Source organism: Colias eurytheme, chromosome 7 (genome assembly GCF_061535395.1).
Source record: "Colias eurytheme isolate Ceu_HAF_F1 chromosome 7, ilColEury1 Martin Lab GWU primary, whole genome shotgun sequence".
Lineage (NCBI taxonomy): Eukaryota > Metazoa > Arthropoda > Insecta > Lepidoptera > Pieridae > Colias > Colias eurytheme.
In genome coordinates, this window is record NC_142986.1 from 3,486,505 (window position 1) to 3,510,194 (window position 23,690).

Sequence of the window (23,690 nt, forward strand, 5' to 3'; positions counted from 1 at the left end):
ATCACAAAAACCTATAAAAATTTCATTTTCATTATTAATACAAAGAATTGGTCTTTTAGGAATGTATATATATTAGCAGTTATCGACCAGTCCATATTAATTAATAATATCTTCATTGCCTTTATTAAATTTACACTTAAAAAAGTTGCCATTTATAAGCAAACATAATATTTATTACACAGTGCAAAGTAAAATTCAAGATTTGTTTTTAAATTAACCAAATAAACACGAAGAGCTATGTTGAATCTGATAAATTTACTATGAACATGTTCAATGCAACAAGGTAATAAAAAATTTGCATGTACGAGCCTCGCTTTTGTCAGTCATGGCCACACCTATTCTAATAATGAGCGATATAGCTCACGACTGGTACATAAGAAAAATATTAATTTTATGGCTTGTTATTAGATGCTGTGGAAATAACAATATTGGGCAAAGAACAATTAATTACATGCAATGTTAGGTACTTGTACTTTAATTTTTTTAATTTTTCATTTGAGACAATTTTCTTATATAATTTTCTTATTTATAGTAGGATTAAAGTTATATAGCTATATAACTTAAAGGAGAATGGGCATTTTACTATGGAAGTTGGGCCTGAACACTTGAGTTGGACCAATACACATGAGATATTGATTTTATAATAGATCATAACACATACATAACGGGAAAAATATATATAAAAAAATAATCAACCGGGTTTTTGTACAGTCACATCAAGTTTTATTACTTTGTGTATACTATTTTTTGCAATTAATAACTGTTGCAAGACAATGACAATATCTTTATGTTACTCCTATTCACTTTCACTTACAAAGACGTACTAATCTGAAGCCTTCTAATAACCAAAATACACTAATATTATGTTTTGTAACAGGTACCTATACCGTGTTTATTATATTTCAACGTAGTTAGACGTTTTTTATGGTTAAACTGTCACTCCAATGACATTTAGGTTTATATTTACTTCACTCGAATTAATAAAAACACCGTTATTGTGCGCAAAATAAATAAAACTTTTTGCCTTGACTGTACAAGAACCCGGTCGATTTATTTTTTTATTTTACTTTTTTCGTTAGGTATGTGATCTATCACAAAAACAAAATTTCGTGTGTATTGGTCTTAGCCCAAGTTTCAGGCCCAATTTGCCCATTCTCCTTTCTATGTTATTTACTTATTTTCTATGTCCAGTTTGCACTTTATTCGGAGGTTACTTTTTCAAAATAAATAGCCCAGTACCTCCTTTCGTTACGACTCATAATTAAAATTGGTCTCGTTTTAAGGTTCTCCTTTTTGAATTTAATCAAATTCGTAAGGATTAGCCGCCAATGACTAAAATCGGATACATTTGGGTTCAGTAGGTACATTCACAATTGAAATTACAATGCTCTCAAGTCTCAACCCCTAATAAAATCGTTAGCTACGCCATATCTAAACCACATCTAAACTTTGATTCATTTTGAAGGTCAAATGTCTGTTGCTATGTTGATGAGAACATGAGATATCCAAGAAATTAATTATAAACTCAGGTAAGGGACAAAATATTATGTTTGCAAATTCTTGAAAAACTGTGGTTACAGAATGACAGATTAGAAAACAGCATCTTATATTTGGAAAATTGACTAATAGTTCCGAAATATCGAATACAGAATACTTACATTATTATTTATTATTATTAGTTCAATATAATACTTATGATGAAATGCACATAAACTTACGCTATAATAAATACCTAAGCGTTCATAAAAATTCAACATCAATATAAACTTAAACTTCATCGGAATAAAACACAATCCGAAGAAGATATTGTTACATTTTAAGACCAACAAGAGTAATAAACTTTCAATAAAAGATAAATTTTCCAATGTTCATTTAGCAACATAACAGGAATGTGTTAACAATAGAGTATTGTTTGCGAACGTATTTCAGCTTTATGCGTTTGGCATAAAGTTAACTTTGGCTTATTCAGTAACTCGTCTACAACACGGCCGCTGGTCATTACGACCATTACATGATTTACAAGATAAGAGGGCTATTTCTAATTTTGACTAATGTGCCAATATGTGCGAATTATTTAATTTTAAACATTATTTAATTTTATTACTCTGTGCGTATTCAGTGTCTTATCGAATGAATTTTCAACATGTAACGGTAAATTTTATGAATTTCTAAAATCCGAGTTTTATTATTTAAAATTATGTAACGGTTAATAATTAATTAGTGTACACTGTACTTGCGCTGACGTGAAATACGAATTTATTATAATTAATTTTATTTATTGTTGTTTTCTTGTGTAATGTTTAATTAAAATCAGTTTTATTGTATTAAACCATAATTACTTTCACAAAATTTAAATACATAACTAGAAGTGTTAAAACTTAAAACTAATAGGTATGTAATATGATTACGATTTTCCGAACACAGAGAATATATTTTTCCTTACTAGATCAAAAAAAACTAATTTCAAAATATAAAGAAACAATTTAAGGGGAATGTTAACGCAGCTTGTGCAATTAAACCAGTTTTATAGTACAAGTAACTAGCATCTTCACTACGCTCATGTACTTTTAAATTTATTTTCCCCTCATGAAATTCAACTCAAATCAAACGCTTATTTGCGTGTGGGATGAGTCACTTATAAATTAGAGCAGCATTACTTGCGGCTACTGGGCAACGAGTATAATGCGACCATGTTAAGTGAATAATATAATACGGCAGGATTCGAAATCGGACCGGACGCGGAGCACAGATTAAACACTGTTGTACAGTGGACAATGGTTAACTGTCAAACTAATAGATGTTATTTCAAATGTATATTTTAATCTAGTTATCTAATTTCTTCTTATTTCTACATATTATGAACTTTATAGCAATTTATAGACTGAAACATATTGCATGTATCATGTATGTTAGGGTATCACTTATCAGTGCCACCAGTATTTAAAATTCAATTTTTTCAAAATTTAAGAAAATTGACATGTGCTATGCTAATTGCTAAGTGCTTGTCTAACTTTTTTTCTTCTTAAAATCATGTTCTATTTGCGTTTAAATATAAAGTAATTACAATAAAATATAATAGGTATTGAACTTTCCAATATTATGTAGATTGATTGGATTGTGGTCACAAAAATTGGTTTCAGCTTTTAGTTGCTTATTGTCCGAAATTAATTTATTTTCTGTTTTAGAATTATTAGAATTAGTATTAGGTATGTAGGTATGTGTCCTTCGATTTACTATAATATGATTTTGTACGATGTTGACCTAAATTATAGAAGGTCGTATTGTTGCGGAACCAAAATGCATTATTTCAAATTCTACGAATTTATTCAGTGAGCAAATAATGTACAACAGTTTATTGAAATTTGAAATATTTAATTAACTTTATTAAAACAATACAGGATAAATGATTTTGCTGAAAAATAAAACTATTTTCATGTTAGGTGATACTGATGACAGTTTTATCAACTAGGGTAGGTATCTGGTTTTTAAGTGTGTGCCATTAACTTAATTACAATAGTTATAAATGAAGCAATACGTACATAAAGAAATTATGTACTTACATGTATGTATAAAATCAGTGTAGAAAATGCCATGTAAGTACACAAAAAGAAACGGCCTTTATGTGACAAAGAAAATACGGGTTTTCTTAAAATATAGCTAACTTAAAGTGAAAAAAAATTAAATACGTAACTAGCAATTGTTGCATCAATTTGATGAAGTTAAAATAATAAATCTTTAATTAGAAACAGCTTATTAATTCATAACAACACATGGGTAGGTATTTAGTTATTAATGACATACAAAAAGAAATAACGGACCAATAACATGATGCTTAACATTTTGTGAAATATTGTTCTTATTTGACAGGGAAAGTTTGGGATTCTAATTTCTTGTTTTAATAATCGCATAGCGATTGGTTACGTCACCACCGTCACCCCCCCCCCCCTGCTCCCCGCCCCGGCCCCCACCTCACCCCTCGTCTGAAATGCCTCTTATCAATCATGATGAGATTATTAAAAAGATCAAAGTTTTTATGACACGTTTATTTTAATTTGCTACTTAGTAATGTAATCTTTTTGTTTTGTTTACATATTATGGTAAGTTGCTTTGGTCCTTTTTTAATGCAAGGTATGCATTTTTTTTCAGTTCAACGGCTAATAATACTAGAATTCAACTTAACAAAACATCTGTTTAAGTGTAGTTAATTAGTTACCGGTTGTCCAGAAGTTTAAAATACAATAAAAGTAATTGATATACTTTTAAGTGTTTTACGAATTCGTCTCTGCATACAAATGACCAGTTTCAAGTCTAATTTAAACTGCTCATAATTACGAACGTCAGTTGAGCTGATGCTATATCAATTAGTGCGTGCCAGATGCCTTTCCACGGGAAACCTGTTTCGGGTCTTATCGTTTGAACCTTTGTTTCTTTCACCGTCCTCATACTGAATATCTAATAAATAGTCCTTAGAAAAAATATCCGGTCCAAAAAGTTAGCCTACCTGCTAATTAGACAAAGAGCGAGCGATCGTTTACAGTGACACAACACAACATGCACACACTAACACATGTAAATAGACGAGCGCGGGAATCGTCGAGTGTAGGCGGCGAGACGTCACGCTCTCGCGTCTATCCACAGGCGTTTATCGACAAAGACTGCCCGAGTCGAGTTGAGCTTGCCCGCAATGCATTCAAGCAACGGGCACGAGCGAGGAAACAGCTGATGGTTGCTTGCGCGCACACCTGTGCACTATCAGGCATACTCTCTCTTTCTTACTCGTGACGCGAGCGCAGCGTCTTGTCCTGAAATCGCTGTGACGTTACCGTGGTGGAATGAACCCCGTGTGAACGTGTCCGAACTGTAGCGATTCGGCTACTTGCTTACGGCAGATGAATGAGCGCAATATGGTCGTATTAATTGCTGTCGGAATTATTAAACAATGGACGAATTCTTTGTTCGTGACTGTAGGCATTTTTGTTATGTGATGATTGAATTGTACGAAGGCTTCGCGGACTTTGAGGGTAACTAAAAATAAATTATTTTAGCGACCTTCAAATAACAAGGTTGATTTAATGGGTTAATTAAATAATGATGTCGTATTAACCCAAATTTTAATTGTGGACTAACAAAACAATTATCAATTGTTGAAAACAATGTCAATGATAAAATAAAATAGTTGGGCTGGAATTTTTCAATTTTAAATACATAATATCGTTTAATTTAATACCGCCTTACTATTTTATGGATACGTATCCGGAATTATCTTTGTACTAAAAAATGAGACATTTCAGAAACCGTTGTTACACTTGAAAGTTCAATCTGTCTAACAGTAACAGGCCCGTGGATTGTCATACACATTTATAACGGATTATTCACATAGTAACAAAATAAACTTTCCAACAAATGTATCTACGTGGATACGGTGGCCGTTGACCGCAATTACAACACTTTCACAAGCCGGCCCGACATTCCGAATCAATTCTTTCAATCATCTAAGGACATGGACGAGGTAACGCTCAGCCTCATTCCGATCTATTCATCACTTCAATGGGTCAATAATGTTTCAGTAGAATATGTGATAATGGCAGGGAGTGTGGTTTAATTATGGAAAGTGATGTTAACGATTCAAACAACTGTTATATAAAGTAGTTACTCTTGCTCCGATTGTCTCCTGGTACCACGTGGACAGGTTGGCACAGCTTGCATAATTTTTGAAAGAATAAGACCTGGGTATACGATATCCGGTCCGTCAATAATAGTAGGCGCAACGGAGGTACGGGTAAAGTTAGGTAAGGTTAGAAAATTTATATAATCGATAGTAAAGGACAAAGGTCTAATATTACTGTAGTACTTACAAGAAATTTTTTTTTCAATACAAGGACTTTTACGTCAAAACAAACTTGTTTTGACGTACTTAACTTAGGCCTATGAAGTACAATATATAGAATATTTCTCAACACAAGGTCCTTCATAAAGGTCAATAAAGATACGTATAGGCCTTTCAATGGCTACTGTGTAGTGAAAAACGATCCGTTTTCGTTGCTGACGGTTGATTTTGACGTACTTGACGTATTAGTTAAGTGGACTTCGAAGCCAGCAGGACTTAGGCTAAACTCACTTATCTCATTATTCCTTTAGATTATTTGAGAGGCACTGAAACGTTCATACACATATGAATAAAATAAGTCGGTTAATAATTAAGTGTTTAGAACATCAAAACCATAATAAAAACGCTATTGGTATAGTAAACCCATCAACCTTAAGTATGATTGTACAGCTAGCAAAAATGATCAAAATGTATATCTGTTTGGTGCGGATTAAAGTGTTCCCGTTATAAAAATAAAAACTGAAGTGGCTTTTATTTTGAGACGTATGTTTCTGTGGAATTGATTTTTCCATAGCTAACATAAAAAAGGTAAAGGACCGAGTTACAGTTGAGATATAGTTATATCATTTATATATACTAGCGGTCCGCCCCGGCTTCGCCCGTGGTACATATGAAAAATAGATGTTGGCCGATTCTCAAACTTACCCGATATGCACAGAAAATTTCATGAGAATCGGTCCACCCGTTTCGGAGGAGTATGCAGACTAACATTGTGACACGAGAATTTTATATACATATAAAGAAGATATCGCGGTTCGTTTAATATCCTCTAAACATAATTAAAAATATGTATTCCAAAGTATTGTTTTCCATCAAAAGATACATTTAAATAAAGTATTCCTTCAAATTAACACGGCCAAATGATTCCTTTTATTTCGAAGTAAGTATATATTGATTAAACTTTCGTTTAACAAAGTCAAGTCTCAAGCGTGTATTTATCTTAATGAAATTTGAGAAACTCTGAAAGACTTAATTATGTTAATTTTTTGCTCAACACATTCACATATATAAGTATATTATGATAAAATTGATTTGTTTAAAGTTTTTGCAAAATTACTTCCCTACTCGACTAATATGCATGTATGTTGAATATTGAAATGAAGTTTTGAAACAGCTGTTTCAAAGCATAGATGTTACCCCTACAATATGATATTAATTATTCTTTATTAGTGATTAGCACGATAGCATTACTACGTCGAAGCCCTGAGTTTGATACCCGATAAAAGCTAGATAATAGACTCAGTCTGTCAGTGTACAGAAGTTCAATAACCTATTTGCCTGAAGAAATCGACCAATGAAACTGATGTGATTACGTCTGCACAAGGGGACAAGGGACTTAATATTTTAATGTATTCAGAGTAAAGAGGCGTTAAAATTAAAACTTTCTATTTTGTTAAGATTTGTAATCATTTAACTATCTCTGTTTATATTCACTAACGTCAACTCGTTAGCCCACTTATGTCATTTACCTTTTAAGCATATATTTTACCAGTTCTTGAAGTACACAAGGAATCCAAGCGGGATTAAAAGCAACCATAAAGGATATGTCAATCGTAACAACATAATATTTCAACATAGAAATACTTCTAACAGTTATTATAGGGTGGGATTTCTTAGTACAACAAACCGTTTTCGTTCCCCACCAAGCCATACATGGTCCACCACCTACATAATTGTCATGTTATCTAAATGTTTCTCCAAATATGGTTATACCCTCTACCACTTCGAACAATTTTAAGTAAAAACAACCTAATTAGATGAGCCGTACGACGTCATAATAAATTTAAAATACTCTGAGTTAGCGGTAAAGTTTTCGGATGCTAAAAGCTTTAATATCTAATGACATTCTGAGCTTAATATTGCAAATCGAGTCTCTGTTATTATATTATTTGTTTGAAATGGATATTTAATATTGATTTACCTTCTTCAGCTAGATATATAAATTATTAATTATATATTTTCTAACGTTTGTTCTATTCTGGGTTGGCCTGTGTTTAATTAAAAATGCCATCGCAAATGTGCCTAATAAGTAAAGATCTAGAAAAAACCTCCGTCTAGATAGACGTCTTACCTTAACAAAAATGGTTATTTTTCAATTTTCCACAGATAAAAGACGACATGAAATAACAGTTATATCGCCTTTTTGAAATAACGTGCGTTAAATAACAGTAGCAACTAGACAAGTTTTTAGCCAGCGAACCGTGACGGCCGGTGGAATCGTCGGAGCGAGCCAGCTGATGATTTATTGATTAACTGCTTTATGAGCTCCGGATTTATGAACTTAAAACTGCCAATTGATATATAATTAGTGAAAGATTGAGAACCGATTTGGCCCTCGTTATCGTTAAATAGAAGCATTGTTGAAAATTAATAAGTCGGTGACTACTACATCTGATAACGGAGGATTATTACTAGAATTACTATCTACTAATGTTATAAACGCGAAAGGTTGTGAGAATGTATGGATCTCTTTCATGCAAAAACACTTGAATAATATAAAAAGAAATTCATTATAATTCTTTACAATTTCGTTTTAAAATTCACCCGTAATATCTCGAAAATAACCATGTTCATGTTCCGTATAGCTTTACAATGTCACAAATTAAGGGAGGTCAAAGTAACTAGTTTAGTTTAATGAATAATTTTTCTTATTTGGCAGTCAGGCGAAGAGAGGGCGGTTCACTAATATAATACAGGAAAATTAAAATGTTGAATGTCAAAGAATATGAACCTTAACATTTATCAGTTAAATTACTTTGGATCTATTTGTAGTGAAGGAAAAAATTCTCTACTTATTAGTGTATATTGTAGTATATATTGTTTTAGTATTGCATTTTTATAGAAACCTAGATGTTCCACAAATGTGACTGAACTCTGAGCTTTGTAGTAACTTGAGAGCCTCTACGGATAAATCTATCATTGGAATATGTATTTATCCCAAGGGAAAACGCCTCTTTTCCACTGCTATAATGTTTATGTTTAATGATATTTGAAGAAAGATTAGTAATATGTCAAAGGTTACTGGGATGACAGGACTATTTTTTTTGTATTCTGTTCATACTTATAGTCATATGAGTTGTATATTGTATTTAAGGACGTTCTTCTTTTGATATAGTCTACAGAAACCAACTATACAGTGTGACCTAATTTGAGTCGAAACTCGTTTCACTCTTACTCGCTTAATATAACCACAAAGTAAAGAAAACATATCATAAATATTAAATATATGAATCAGTAAATCAAAATTTATTGTTTTATGAGAGGCAATTACGTACTAAAGCCGAGTTCCGAACGTTATCACAAGTTAGCTACTGTCCTTTTTCAAGCGAAGTGAAAAGTTCATAGACTTTGTGTTTGTGGCTTCTTAGTTCCTCAAGCAATGGACCGGTTTTGATGCGGTTTATTTTTTTAACCGATTAAAGAGATTTAAAACTATTTTACATGAATGAATTACAATTTATTTTAACTATAAGTTTGTAGTGAAATTGAAAGAGATTCGAAAAGTTATTAAATATTTACAGTGGTTATACAAAATGTAATGCAAACATAAAATTAACACACCATTTCACAACATAAATAATTACCAAAACGACACCACATTTACAAAAGGTATCGGATAAAAACAGCAACTGAGTAATAGCCAATCTCTGTAGTAACTAGTAATATATGACATTGAAAATAGTTTTATAGTTGCCATAAAACATTTGTCCACTGAAGCATTGAATCAGAACGATCTTATCGAGTTCCCGGGATCAAGGCGAGCCGAATAATTGATTCTTAGTGGACTCAATACGTCTACGTTACTTTTCCCTGAGGATCAAACATTATGGAAACTACAATCAGGCTTCGTTTTAAATAATCCCTGGCCAATTGAAGGGTCTCTTTGAAGTTTGTGTTTAAAATGTAGTATGTTTCTTTCTGTCTCCCGAGTTATGAAACGATGTTTAATTTTACGCACCACAATTTTCGACGATGGAAGGCTATTTGAATAGTATGACTGAAATGTACATCTACCGAGTTGTACTGGTCTAAATATTCAGTTGTTTGGTTATTGAGTGTATATCTCACTATCAGGGAATATATTTCCACTTTACCAATTATCACCATTTTGTTCCCGTGTTCCCTAGGTGGCGGAGGGTCCTTTTCACTAATAAATTTCTTTTAAGAAGTGTTACTTAAGTTATTTATTACAAACTAGCTGTGCCCCGCGTTTTCACTCGCATTGCTCCGCTCCTGTTGGTCTTAGCGTGATGATATACGTATATAGTCTATAGCCTTCCTCGATAAATGGGCTATCTAACACTGAAATAATTTTTCAAATCGGATCAGTAGTTCCCGAGATTAGCGCGTTCAAACAAACAAACAAACTCTTCATCTTTATAATATTAGTATAGATTAATTTATCAACAAAATAGAACGTTTCCATCATATTATTGCTACTTCAATCTAGTTTTGTGTACTCAGACTTCAGAGATAACAATCAAATGATAACAAAACCATACCCCTAAGTCCTTGAACTACCGTATCTCATAAAATATTATTAATCGTCCTTCTGAGCGAATTTCGGCCACTACGGCCAATCTCGATTGAGACTGTATATTTCAAAGCGCAAATATTTGTGCAAACACAAGTGCATACAGCATTCTAGCTAAATTTATGCCCTGTTCCATGGAAAAGAGACGTAAATAACAATTAATATTTAAACATAGAAATAAATGGTAGTTGAGACGTAGAACATGTTTTTTTTCCTACAATTACTTACATAACATTTATTTTTGTTTATCAAAAATTTAAATGTTAACTGCATAATAATTGAATTCTTAAACATGCATGGCAATCGGCGAACGTAATAAAGATTAACTCAAATTCAACATTTCATTTATTTTAATTTTCGACAATTTGTTCATTCTAATATTAAATAATTCGTAGGCATTATATTTTCCGTTATTGCTTCACCAACTCGCGCTTAGCCATTACAGACGTGTGTACGCGTAATTGCAGCGTAATTTATAAGTTCGAGCTGTCTCATGACTGCTGGGGTGAGTTTTACGCAGTAACGTTATCCAAGTTTATAACTATAGCTGTAGATGAAAATAAAAAAGTATTATAATATCACAAAGTATGTACAAAGTTACAACAGTTAAATCCTAATCAATAAAAATTACTCAAATATGAGACAACAGCGCAGCTTACTTATGCTTACTTTCGTTACTCCTGGTTAGACATAGCATAGTATCTATAGACATTTTTATGTATAGAAGTTTAGGGAATTGCTGAACTGATTTCAAATAATAATTTATCATTAGGAAGTTCAAATTTTACCCAGTAAAATAGGCTCTATTTTTTCTTATTCCGGGTCAGGACACGCGAAGCCAGGACAATGGTCTAGGCTCTAGTTGATGTTTTAATATAGATATTAAACAAGAAATTGCTGTATAACTGATCGTCAAGACAATTCCGTGAAATATATATTTAATTATTTAATCACATTACATTTCTGATTTCAGTGACAAATGTATTAAAGCAACTCTAGCGCTACAATAGCGTCCAATCAAAAGGAAGCTTCAAGCTAAGTGTCCTGAATAGGGCATATTGAAAGGACCCTCATCCCTACCGACGAGATGGATGCACTGATTAACTTCTCTTCATCTTAATGTATAATTAACAAGTAACTTTTCTACTATCAACTATGGAGATCGATAACAATCATAATTATCATCAGAATATGATAGCGGTCGAGTAATAACACTTTAAAATATTTCAAAGCATTAGCTTGGTAGTAGCTATTGTAATTCGCCAAACTTGTAATATTCAGGCCTCACAGCCTTAATATTACATCAAGCCATCGAGCTTTGGCCTTGTCGGCTCGCCTTGCGCCAAACGATCGACTGTTACCTTATCACATGCTTTGGAAATTAAATACTTTACAACAGATATAAGTAGGAAGCAACTTTTAAAATAATATATTATCACACTTATTATCACATTGTACTTGCTAAAAATGCAATTCCCTAAAGCTATTTTAGACGCCTTATTGTTTTCTTCCACGACTAAATAAAGTCAACAACAAAATCACTAGCTTCATAAAAATTAACCAAAATAATAGGTGCCGTAGATTTGACATGTGATATTTTCTCTGGGGGTCTGAATTGGGGTCCGTATTACAATAGGAGCAGAGGTAGGGGGCACGCCCTTATGCGCTCTCAATCCGAGGTAAGTGTTCGTGAAATAAATAAGAATAAATAGCTAATGTTTGATGTACTTCGAATCTTTGTGTGTCTCAGCTTGGGAATTGTTGATTCTGTTTCTTTTTCTTATTATTTTTAGAACACAATGTTAAAACACACAAATGTTAAAACTGGTGAGACAAAAAATGCTTATGTTTTAAGCAGATTTGTTATAATATAGTAAAGAGTTTACCTTCATCTGTATCTTTTGTCTGTTCGTCTAATGTAAATCAAAATGGAAATAAGGTTTATAACACACACAACATTGTTAATAACATACACGCCGCATAGGGCATATCTAAAGACATGTCTATTGTCTACGTTATATAATTTACGCAAACCATGCGTATTACTTCTCAATATTGATCTTTTAACTCATATTAGAGAATTGATACCTATTATGCCATAATTGCATGCAATAAAAACATAGATAGAATGCACTATAGATAAGAATTATAATAAAGAACAAAAAATGCAACTTATTCTTATAAATACGATTGTATGTGAATGTGTCTATCTCTGTGTTACTGAAGCGTGTAAAGGGTATAAAACTAGAAAACAGATTGATTCCAAGATTTTTTTTCACTACATAGTCGCTTTTTCTGTCCCTATATCCCTTTGTATCTTTAAAACTACGCAATGGATTTTGATGCGGTTTTTTTAATAGAATGATTCAAGAGGAAGGTTTTAGTATATCATTTATTAGGTTTTAGATAAAGCAGGCGAAGCCGCGGGCGATAAGCTAGTAAGTAACATAAAAATTGTTTTATTACATGTAGCTAATTAAATAACGCGTAAAAGCTTGTGTTACTTATTATATTTTTTAGGTTACATCTAAAGTAAATATAATGCAATCGACCTCTCAAAACTAAATCACACAAGTTCCTAAATTTTGCAGTTTGTTTAAAATAAACAAATAATTTTTCTACGCATGAAGAACTATAAGAAGAACACTAATAAGTTTAAAACTTTGATTAGAGCCCGTAGAGTCGACACGCCAGACAATGTTCTTTGCTTATTTCAGTAATTTACTACAAAATATATTTCGTACAACAAAACTCTGAAGTAAATTTTCTGGAACTGTTCGTTTAGATATTGTACCTATTCGTAGAAAATAAAAAAATATTTAAAAAAAACTTTTAACTCGTTCCAGTGGGATTTATTGCATTTACTTCAATCATAACCGACCCGAAATTTTGTGTCAGTGTTTCGGGTCATTTGTAATAGGATTGCGGTTCTACAGGGGTCTTAGTACGCAATGACAAAAAGAAAAATGATGGTCAGAACGCTGATACCGGATACCTTAAGATACTGTAATATTTTAGTATCTTATTATTATTATAGTATCTTCACCGTGTGTGACGCGCTTAAGGCGAGCGAGTAAAGCGAATATACATAATAAAATATACAATTAAAATTATATGTTAAGTTCACTTCCCATGTCGTCAGAGACTTGAAAAATTACGTCAAACTCAACCAAAATTACACTTTATACGCATAATTGCTTCAAAGGATGTTTAACCCAATAATATTACATATTAATAATATGATTAGTATAATATCTGTACACGTTCTAATCGATTACGCGTATGCCATGTATTTACTGATACATTTATATGTATCAAAATATTTGTATGAGATAGCGCCAAGCCGCAGTCGATCGATGCCACGCGGCTAATGCAAAATATTGCCGCTTTATTTTCCCTTCACACATTGTGGGGTATTTGATATTTATCAACGATTTGTTTGCCGAGTACTGTGTTGTATACGTCATGATTTATAATAAAGTACTACCAATTTCATAACATTTTCAGAATGAAAAAGAACCATCATTTTATTTATCACTATTTTAAATTTTTACAATAACTTGAGTAGACGTTAATTTAACAATTAAAATAATTCCATTAAATAAGCATATAACATTTTAGTGATAAGTACCTATACAACAAGGGTCCATTATTAATATCAGTTTTTGATTAAACATTGGTGTAAAGCTCTATACGTAATAGTTTAAAAAATACAAAAAAAATACAAAAATCTTTATTGTTTCATAAACATTTTGTAGATAATACAATGCACTAATCTCCACACTAGGATTCCCATTTACTTTTCTACTATTTATAAAACAATAAACATTTAATAGAAACAAGATTCTATTGACCCTTTTGCCACTTGACGCAACATTAATCTTTAAACACACGCGTAATTATATCAGTGTAGTCGTAATCGCATTTTATATGAGAATTGTTACCCTAAGGTCTGTACCTTAAGCTATCTCATGCATAAAATATATCTTGTAAACAAGTATCGGATTTCGAGGAGTCTGTATATTAACAGAATTATGTAGGCTTGAATTATTTAACCACTTTCAATATATCTAGGTATATAGGTATTTTGTTAAACGATTGAGCAAATAATATTGTATGATAAAATATGGCTCACACACGCATCGCATTTGGCTCGCAAATAAATAAAAAAGCGCTACGTTTTGTGAATATTTTGAGTAAAAAAATAATAAAAAAATCTTTTTTAAGTTAACCTACACATTAATAGGAAATTTATTTTCAGCACAATATTGTGACTTCTTCCCAATAGCACTTCTCGGTATTTGAACTCGATCTCGTAACAATTTTCCTATCAAATTGTATGTAAATCGGATCAACATTATTCCACGTATAGTTGAAATAATAAACCAAACTATTCACATATACTCGCATGTACGCTACTGCTATTTTTACATATTTTAATTATTTTACATAAAACCTACTTATTAATAGAGTGATATTATATAAGCGAGTAACAAAGGCGACAGCTTGACGCTAATTATGTCTCGTGGATGCGAGAGAAAGGCCAATATTTGATATTCTCGATATTTTTATTAAATATCAATTGATAAAGTAATAAAGTGTGAAATATACACGTGTATGTTTAGATGTTATATTACAAAGTAAATGAGGTGAAGATATTATATTTTAGCAATATCAGAATGATGTTATTTCAATGGTCGTAAACATAATAGGTACCTATGATTGTACATTTTAAGCTTGCACTTAAATAAATTAATTACTAAACTAAATCATTTTTTTTCATGGACTGGAAAAAAAATCTGCTAATATAAAATATGAATAAGCACGTTTGATCTCTTCATACATCGTATCATTTATGTTATCAATGTAACGAAATTACATGTCAATTGCAAACGTAAGAACATTCTCGAGAGACGTGGAATAAATTGTGTCGTTCCAAAGGTGTTCAACCTCATGACTTCGCATAGAAATTTGAGTATTTTATTAACGCTTTGTAAGCTTTAAATCTGATATTTTACATGGCGTGTGCCTAAGCGGCGAAACCGCAGTCGAACCGAACGAAGCCGGGAGGCATTAATTATTTCGACCCTACCTGCTCGGACTGGTAGCCCAGCATCCATTGTCTTATTACAAAAAACCTTATGCTTTGTTTACCGATTACGACCATTAATTGAAAAAGCCTATAATGGTATTCCAATGATGCTGTTTAGCAATATGTTTAATCTGTGAATTACATTCTCGTTGATAAAAGCTATTAACAATTTCAGCATTCAGGTTTAAAACACTTGCAGTAAATATATTTTTTAAATAATAATAATATAACAGCCAGCTATTTTTCATAAAACGCTTGTTCCCGTTTAAACCCTTTCTAACATAATTTTTTAATCCACATAAAACCTAGTAACTATTTAATTGGATTTATATATTCTGTAAAACGAGCACACTGCATGTACATTAAAACGCTATGATGTAAACCGGGTAGGTATGTAAGTTATTAAACGCACCACGAACCTTTCTTTCGATGTATCTTAAGATTTGTAGAAACAAGACAGTTAGCATTTATACTATGCAGTTAGCTTATTGTTTTATCACTACACGGCGCATACAAAAGCTTTAATTATTCATTCAAGAAAGATTCATGATTAAAATCCGCAACTAGAAAATATAAAAACTTACTGAGGCTAGAATGACTTGCGCTGTACGCTGAACAGACTTTTGTGCTATTTCTAAAATCAGTTTTGTAAACGTTTCTTGTTAATATAAATCTCATAATACATTTGTATCCGATAATATTATTTCATTTAATTGACTGATGGATTAACATCTTAATTATTATTATTTTATCAGGTTGATAACATGAAAATATCGAATACTATCCGGTAGAGATAACTTAAGGAATAACTGACTGTCTGGAGCGTTTCGTAAAATTTATGAGGTTAATTTTGACCTATTTACTTATTTGTTTTATAGCATCAATTTGAATTCTCATAACGTTCTGGATAACCCATGGATATGCATTAAGTTAATGTATATATGTATTTTTGTTTGTTGATTTGGTTTGGTCTATTGATTTTGAAGCACTTTTATAAAACCTATTTTTCGATGTACATTTTACTGTAGTAATAAAGAGACCACTATTATAAAATCAGTATGTACACACTTTATTTCAGAGGAGATTATTAAGCAAAAGATTTTATCCGTGTTGCAAACTACAAGTAAACAGAATGAGAGCAATCTGCTATGTTCTGAATTTTCCAGTTTTCATTATAATTTATCGAGCAAAGTATAACAAAACGAATTGTTTAATCAATGTATTGGTGCTATAATTAGAATACTTTTCGCCGTCATAATATTAACGATAGTAAAATTAAAAAGCTTTTGTTTTTTGACAAAAACAGTTATTCATCGGTCTTTCGAGTATGGAAAAATACGAATTACATTCAACACAAAAACTTTTCCAACCACGATTTTTCAAGGAAGTAATCAGTTGATCATTTAAAATTTTGAACTACATAGAAGTACGGTGATTAACGCCCAAAATGCTGCGCAATTTAACGTGCAATTTTAACAGACTCCCAAACAGGTATTACCGAAACAACAAGGGTAAAAAAGCGAAATTCCGGCCGGAACGTATATTTGTCCTTACCGGATATCGAGTGAGGATCTCTTTGGGGGCAGGTGCGCGGACCAGATGTCAAATTATCAATTATGCGGGGACATAATGATAATGTGCGAAAAAATTGCTTAAACTATATGACCGAACTTGATTGAGACGGGAATTGTAAGTAACTGACCTAGATTGGTGGAAGTCCTGTTAAATTTAAAGCGAAGCGAAGGATTTTGTGTGAATGAATCAAAATTTAAAACGTAGTTAGTATCAAAATTTAAAACGTTCAATACAATCTCTTCAAAGAAAATAATGATTTGTTCAATGGAATCGAGGTCACAAACTATAACTAAAATTATTTATAAACAGTACCTAACAAGTATTACCCAAACGATATAAAATGAATTTTCAAATAGTGTAAGTAATAGCTACTTTCTTTATAATATGCCTATCAACATTTAAAAGATTAGCTGAGTTGGCACGTATTACTTGACATCTGTCACGTATAAGCTTTCATGCAAAGCGGGGGTCTAACGTGACTGGTTGCATGTTTCTATGCGCCCGAATCAGAGAGGTCGCTAGTTCCACGAATCCCTCCTCGCTAGTTACTTATCTTCCCGTTATAAGATTGAAATTGTAATACATATTATAGAGATGCATTTAGTAATTCTCCTTTGAAGGTTTATTCAACTATTAGGTATGTGAAGGTTTAACCAAAGCTTTTGATATTTACGTTTCTAATTTAGATTACGCCTGTATAACGTCGAATTAATCAAATCAATTTTTTGTATTTAACACAATTTAATCATAGATCATTATTTACTACCAAACTTATACCGTAGTCTTTTTATAAATTATCTAGAAGTAACACCTATTGAATATCCATGATATTAAAATATTACAGTCAAAAGTTTTGTCTCAGTCAGGTTCCGTTTTATCGCAAACATAAATATTAATATAAGAAATTGTTGATTTTAATGGATCCACTCGTAATAATTAATGGCTAATTAAAATTTATTGAGGGTTCTTTAAAAACCTTTAATACTATTTAAATAACTTTAAGATCAGATCAGATTAAAATCTAGGCTATTATCGCAAACAAGTTCTGAGATCTAAAACGACTAGATCATTAAAAGCCTTTTTTATTGACTGGATCAGCTAGAATAAAATAAATTAAATATTAAATAAATCATTTCATATATCGGTTATATTTAACTCATTTATATTTTATTCAATAAGACTTCTTTTAGAAGCACTTTTGAATCGTCATAACATACTATGTCATAACAATTAACTTTATTCAAATAATTAATAAACAGAAGGTCGTTTACTCTAAATTATGAAAATAACAAACAATTTACACGTTCAAATAATAAAAAAAAACCTTCAAATGTTAAAATCTCTTCAATTTGTTCTATTCGTTTTTTTTCTTCACATGAAAGTTTTATGGCTAAAGCTTTTTAAGTTTCATATAGTTTACCGCAAAAATACAACAATTTCATTACCTTGCATTTACTATAGTTTATAGTTAAAAGTGATTTATTGCATATACTTCTCATAGATTAATTGTAATATAATATTCTTAAACATGCTTTAGGAACGATGCCGACGTGAATTTCGGTTTCCTTTAAGGGATCTCAAGTTCCCTTTAATTATTATTAGTAAAGTAACATTGCTGACTATAAAGTATTGAAAGCAGAAAACATCTTTATTCTAAAACAATTTACAAAACCAAGCAAACAAACGCGCTTTTCCTCTCTATAACAGATTTAAGTATAGATTTGATCCATCTTTTTTTATAAATAATACAAAATCTTAAATTTTCTAATGCCTGTATTTTTAAAAGACCAAACACAAGCAAATACTGAAAATTATATTCATTCTTCGGTTGATGATGAGCATCAAGTGTTTAAATTAATGTTATAATTCTACTTATACAAATCTTTAATTTTAATATCTACTTTGTTGTAAATTGTAATAATAACCCAAGCATCTTCATATTAGTATATAGCGGAACGTATTAAATAGTTTTAAATTTTAATCCAACTGTGTAGGATGTATCTATTACGAATTAATGAACGTTACGTTTTAACGAAGTAACCAGAGAATACTTACAATTTTGAGATGTTATTAATTAGAGGATTTGAAACCCAATATATTGTGATGTTTATTATTTTAAATCCATATATTTAAATGCTTAACATCATTAGACAACTTATTACAATAGTAAAATGTTTTAAAATCGAATAATCACGTACATACTGTACACAATAATACCCCCATAGTACTAATTATGCATTTAGAGCCATATTTCGGTTAATAAAACATCATTTTAATCACACAAAAACACTATAGTTACGTTTATAAGCAAAGGGCTTTATGTTAGTTACTCCGCCGACAGACTCGGCCTCATTTCAGGGAGGGTGGGTGCCCCCCCTCCCCTAAACGGGATGCGCCACCAATTTACATTTATGAAGACCTATAACAGATTCCGGAATGTTTGCTGTCGATAATTAAAAACATCTCGCTCTCAGGTGTTGGCTCATTTCTTGTTTGATTGTTTGTTAATTGATTTTTTTATAACAATAGTTTTGGATGTAGGTCAAGAGTTTTACTGTTTGCGGGATCTTGTTGATTTTTGTTATTAGTGTTCTGTGTTATAATGTTATTTTTTATGGATTTTATGTAAGATAAATTAAATGTTTTTATTATTATGGCTGGTTTGTGTAATGGATTTTTGAAGTGAAAATCTCAGTTTTTCAGTCACAGATTAAAAATAATTAAAATGTCACTGGGATATATTTTATGTAATAGATTAATTTCTCGAAATTGGAAAACTTTTACACTGACATATGTACAGTGTACACGATACCAACGATACTCTTTATTCCGGCTTTCCTAATAAATATTTTAATCACAAAACAAACCTTACAACCATTCAATTCAAATCGGAAATATCTATACATTTTTGATTTCGTGTCATAAAACAAGCATCTGCTAAAATTTGTCGAAATAAACTTTACTAACACAATATTAAAACCAATATTTTTATTTCAAGCCGTTATCATGCCGTGACGACAGAATGAACTCAGGCTGTTTCGAAGTATTTCAAAACGATTTTTGCATAACGCAATATCATTTTTAACGACATAAAAGCGAGATTCGGGCTTAAACCCACACTTTATTTACGTGAAGCGATTAATAGTGATGAACAGTGGGAGTAAATCTATACTTAATACTATAAAGCTGAAGAGTTTGTTTGTTCGTTTGAACGCGCTAATCTCAGGAACTTCTGGTCCGTTTTGAAAAATTCTTTCGGTGTTACATAGCCCATTTATCGAGGAAGGCTAGAGGATTAGGATATATTATATCATCACGCTAAGACCAACAGGAGTGGAGCACTGCGGGTAAAACCACATGGCACAGCTAATAACAAATATTCTGTACGATGGAGAGAAACAGGCTATGAATTTCTGAAATGGGGCTGTAGTTTTTCCGAGGCCGTGAGGAAACTCAAAATTCCTTGAAAGCACGCAATACACTCGCTAATTGTTGCTCTGTGTTGGATGTTTAGTTCCATACAAATATCCAAAAGCATAGTTTAATAGGACAAAATAGTTCCCCTTTAAAAAGTAATATAGGTATACAAGAATTTTTGTAGTGAAAAAAAATTGCGTAATACCATATATACACTAATTTATTAACGAAAAGAAGTACAGTAATTTAGAATACAAAAAGAAGGTACAATTTCCATTTTTAAATTATTATAATCTTATAGTCATCCGTCTTGCAGCTAGTGTGAAGATAACAAGATGATTCACTCCATATCAATTCTTATCACCACATATTGAATGTTACTTACTTATTAATGACTAATACTACCAAAACAATTTAAAGTATAAAGAAACCAGTAGAATCAGGGGATATTAGACAGAGCTTCAAATATACAGTGGGGTGAGCTTGTACGGTGTTCTGTGGACAATAGACCACGCCGGAACTGACCTCCGATACTAAAGCAGGTAAAAACCCTGCCACATCTCAAACGTTTCAACGTTTAACGATCAAAATGTTGATTCATTTTAAAACTATGTATGTATTTGTAAATGTGTTTGTAGCTTTAAGTGTTGATGACTATTAAGTACTAATTTACATGAAATAAGAAGGTAATATTGTTTTTAAAAGGTTTTTATATTTAACTAGCTGCGCTTCGCGGTTTCACCTGCGTGGCTTCGCTCCTGTTGGTCTTAGCGTAATGTTAAGGCTATACCTATAGCCTTCCTCGATAAATGGGCTATCTAAAAACGAAATAATTTTTCAAATTTATTTTATATTTTATTTTTTATTAAGGCTCATTAGCAGCTGTACATCGATTGGACCAGTAGTTCCTGAGATTAGCGCGTTCAAACAAACAAACTCTTCAGCTTTATAATATTAGTACCTATAGACAGTTGGTGTGGAACCAGCTACAAGCCAAGATCAGCTGTGGTCACAAATCACAATACAATGTACTTACGAAGAACGGCCTTATCTCGCTGTATTTTAAATATAGATAACTATTGCCACAGATAATATAATGTACCTAGTATATCTGTCATAATACTATACTAGTACTATTAAGTATTTTTATTAATATTAATAACTAGCGGTCCGCCCCGGCTTCGCCCGTGGTACATATTTACGTTTTCTCTACATAAAAACCATCCTCGTACTTCAAGGAATATAATAAAAAAAGAATTATCGAAATCGGTTCAGCCGTTCTCGAGTTATGCGCTTACCAACACATTTTGCGATTCATTTTTATATATAAGATTATTGGTACAGCCTTTTATTTGGAATAGAATTTTTTGATATTTTTTTTACAAAAATGTAATTTTACAATGAAAATATAGCATATTCTTTTCCAGAAACAAAGAGTAAATAATAAAAATAAATCACAGTGGATATAACGTGAATTTGACCTATAAAGGTATGGTATGAGATTGGAATGTGAAAAAATTGCTGCTCGCTTTATCGGCTATAGGGATGATTACAAATCAGTTCTTATAACTCTATTGAATATTAATTTATTTATAAGAACACGAGATATTTTAGTTTTATAGCTGGATAAGTTTTAGAAATAGAATTATGTTAAGAATATAATTATGAATGATTTTGTTAGTATGAAAAATTATACTAAACTGACCCTATGCTTATTATGACACAGGTTAAAGTCCTTAAATTTTCAATTTAGGTAAATTAAATTGATTTTGGATAAATGACGATTATAAATATCAGTTGACAACCTTATATGAGATTTGGCTCAACAAGGGATTTAAGTTTTGAACTGGCTCTACCTGAATATAGAACATTGAATTTTTTTGATAATTCCTATTACATACCCAATAGCGTAGGAAGGAGGGTTATTTTTGCGTATTGATTTTTTGTTTGATAAATTTCACTACGTACAAATGCAGTAAATTTAATTTATATACTTACATATAGTACGCGCGTAGAGAAAAAGCGAGTGACATTGGATGTATCCTAATTAAAATAATGAATAATCAAAGTATTATTCATCTTGTATGATTGTCTATATCTCAGTATCTACCTACTGCCTTTATTTGAAAAAATGTAATAAACTAGTAATGAACAGATCACGTCTGAATGCATAATTTATTTTTATCCGTTACAAACAAAAAATGCGTCTCTACATAGAAAAACTACAATTATTTCGTGTCGTTTATAATATTGAATTGTATAATATTGTTTGTTAATTGTTCACAATATGAAGGTGAATTACAGCACAACTAGGTATATATTTTTATGTTGGTTCGTGAACAAAAATATTTAAATTTATTAAAAATATGGTAATTGTCTATGAACAAATCACTTACACTGTTTATGAGTACTGTCTAAAATATTGCTACATCACCATTATAACCATTAACACCGAATACAATACAATATTAATTAAATAATGAAAAGAGTGCAATTAAATATTTTAATGATTTTATTTACCACTATTAAACCCATTCTTTACTCACCGAGTCTCTATCTCAACCATTAAACAGTTTATGCGTATTGGTGGATTTAATAGGTTCCTAAGTAAATGAATTTGAATAATTCAAACGTATTTTATTTCAACACGTAGTGATGAAACAGATCTCTACTTAATTTTGGTTCTCTAATCGGTATAATATCAATACATATTTGTTATTCAAACAACCTAAAAAAATACAATCAAATCCTCCTATACAATATATAAGTAAATAAAATAATGACGAACAAACAAACACGCCTTAGAATTTGTATTACATAGTAAAGCATATTATGAAGGCTTGAAGTTATGAGTGTTTCTTATTATTTCTGTAACAAACAATGCACATAAATTAACATTAAACAACGGCTGTTCTCATCGTAAGATAAAACAGTTTAAAAAATACCTCAAAACAGTTTATGACGTATCAAACAATTTAGTAACTACTCCGAGAGAGCCTAAAAAAGGGATAGATATTAAGTTAATTACCTGCCAAGCGAAACGTCCTTTTGTCGGCCGACTCAGCCGAGTTCATTGATTCCCTACTCGTACCCCCAGGCTCGTATAACTAAATCCAATATAGCGTGACCCCAGCGCTCACTCGACGACATTAAAAATTCTCCGCCACGTATATGAAGCGAGAGGG

General features: G+C 31.4%; 1 protein-coding gene across 1 annotated transcript in view; it reads right to left on the reverse strand.

Annotated features, from left to right (window-relative positions):
* LOC149906952 (uncharacterized) overlaps positions 1–4,674 on the reverse strand; it is a 48,579-nt gene extending 43,905 nt beyond the window's left edge. The window contains exon 1 of the mRNA XM_090103997.1: positions 4,502–4,674. The gene's annotated coding sequence lies outside the window, so the exon portion shown is untranslated. The remainder of the gene's footprint in view (positions 1–4,501) is intronic.
* Positions 4,675–23,690: the final 19,016 nt, after the last annotated feature.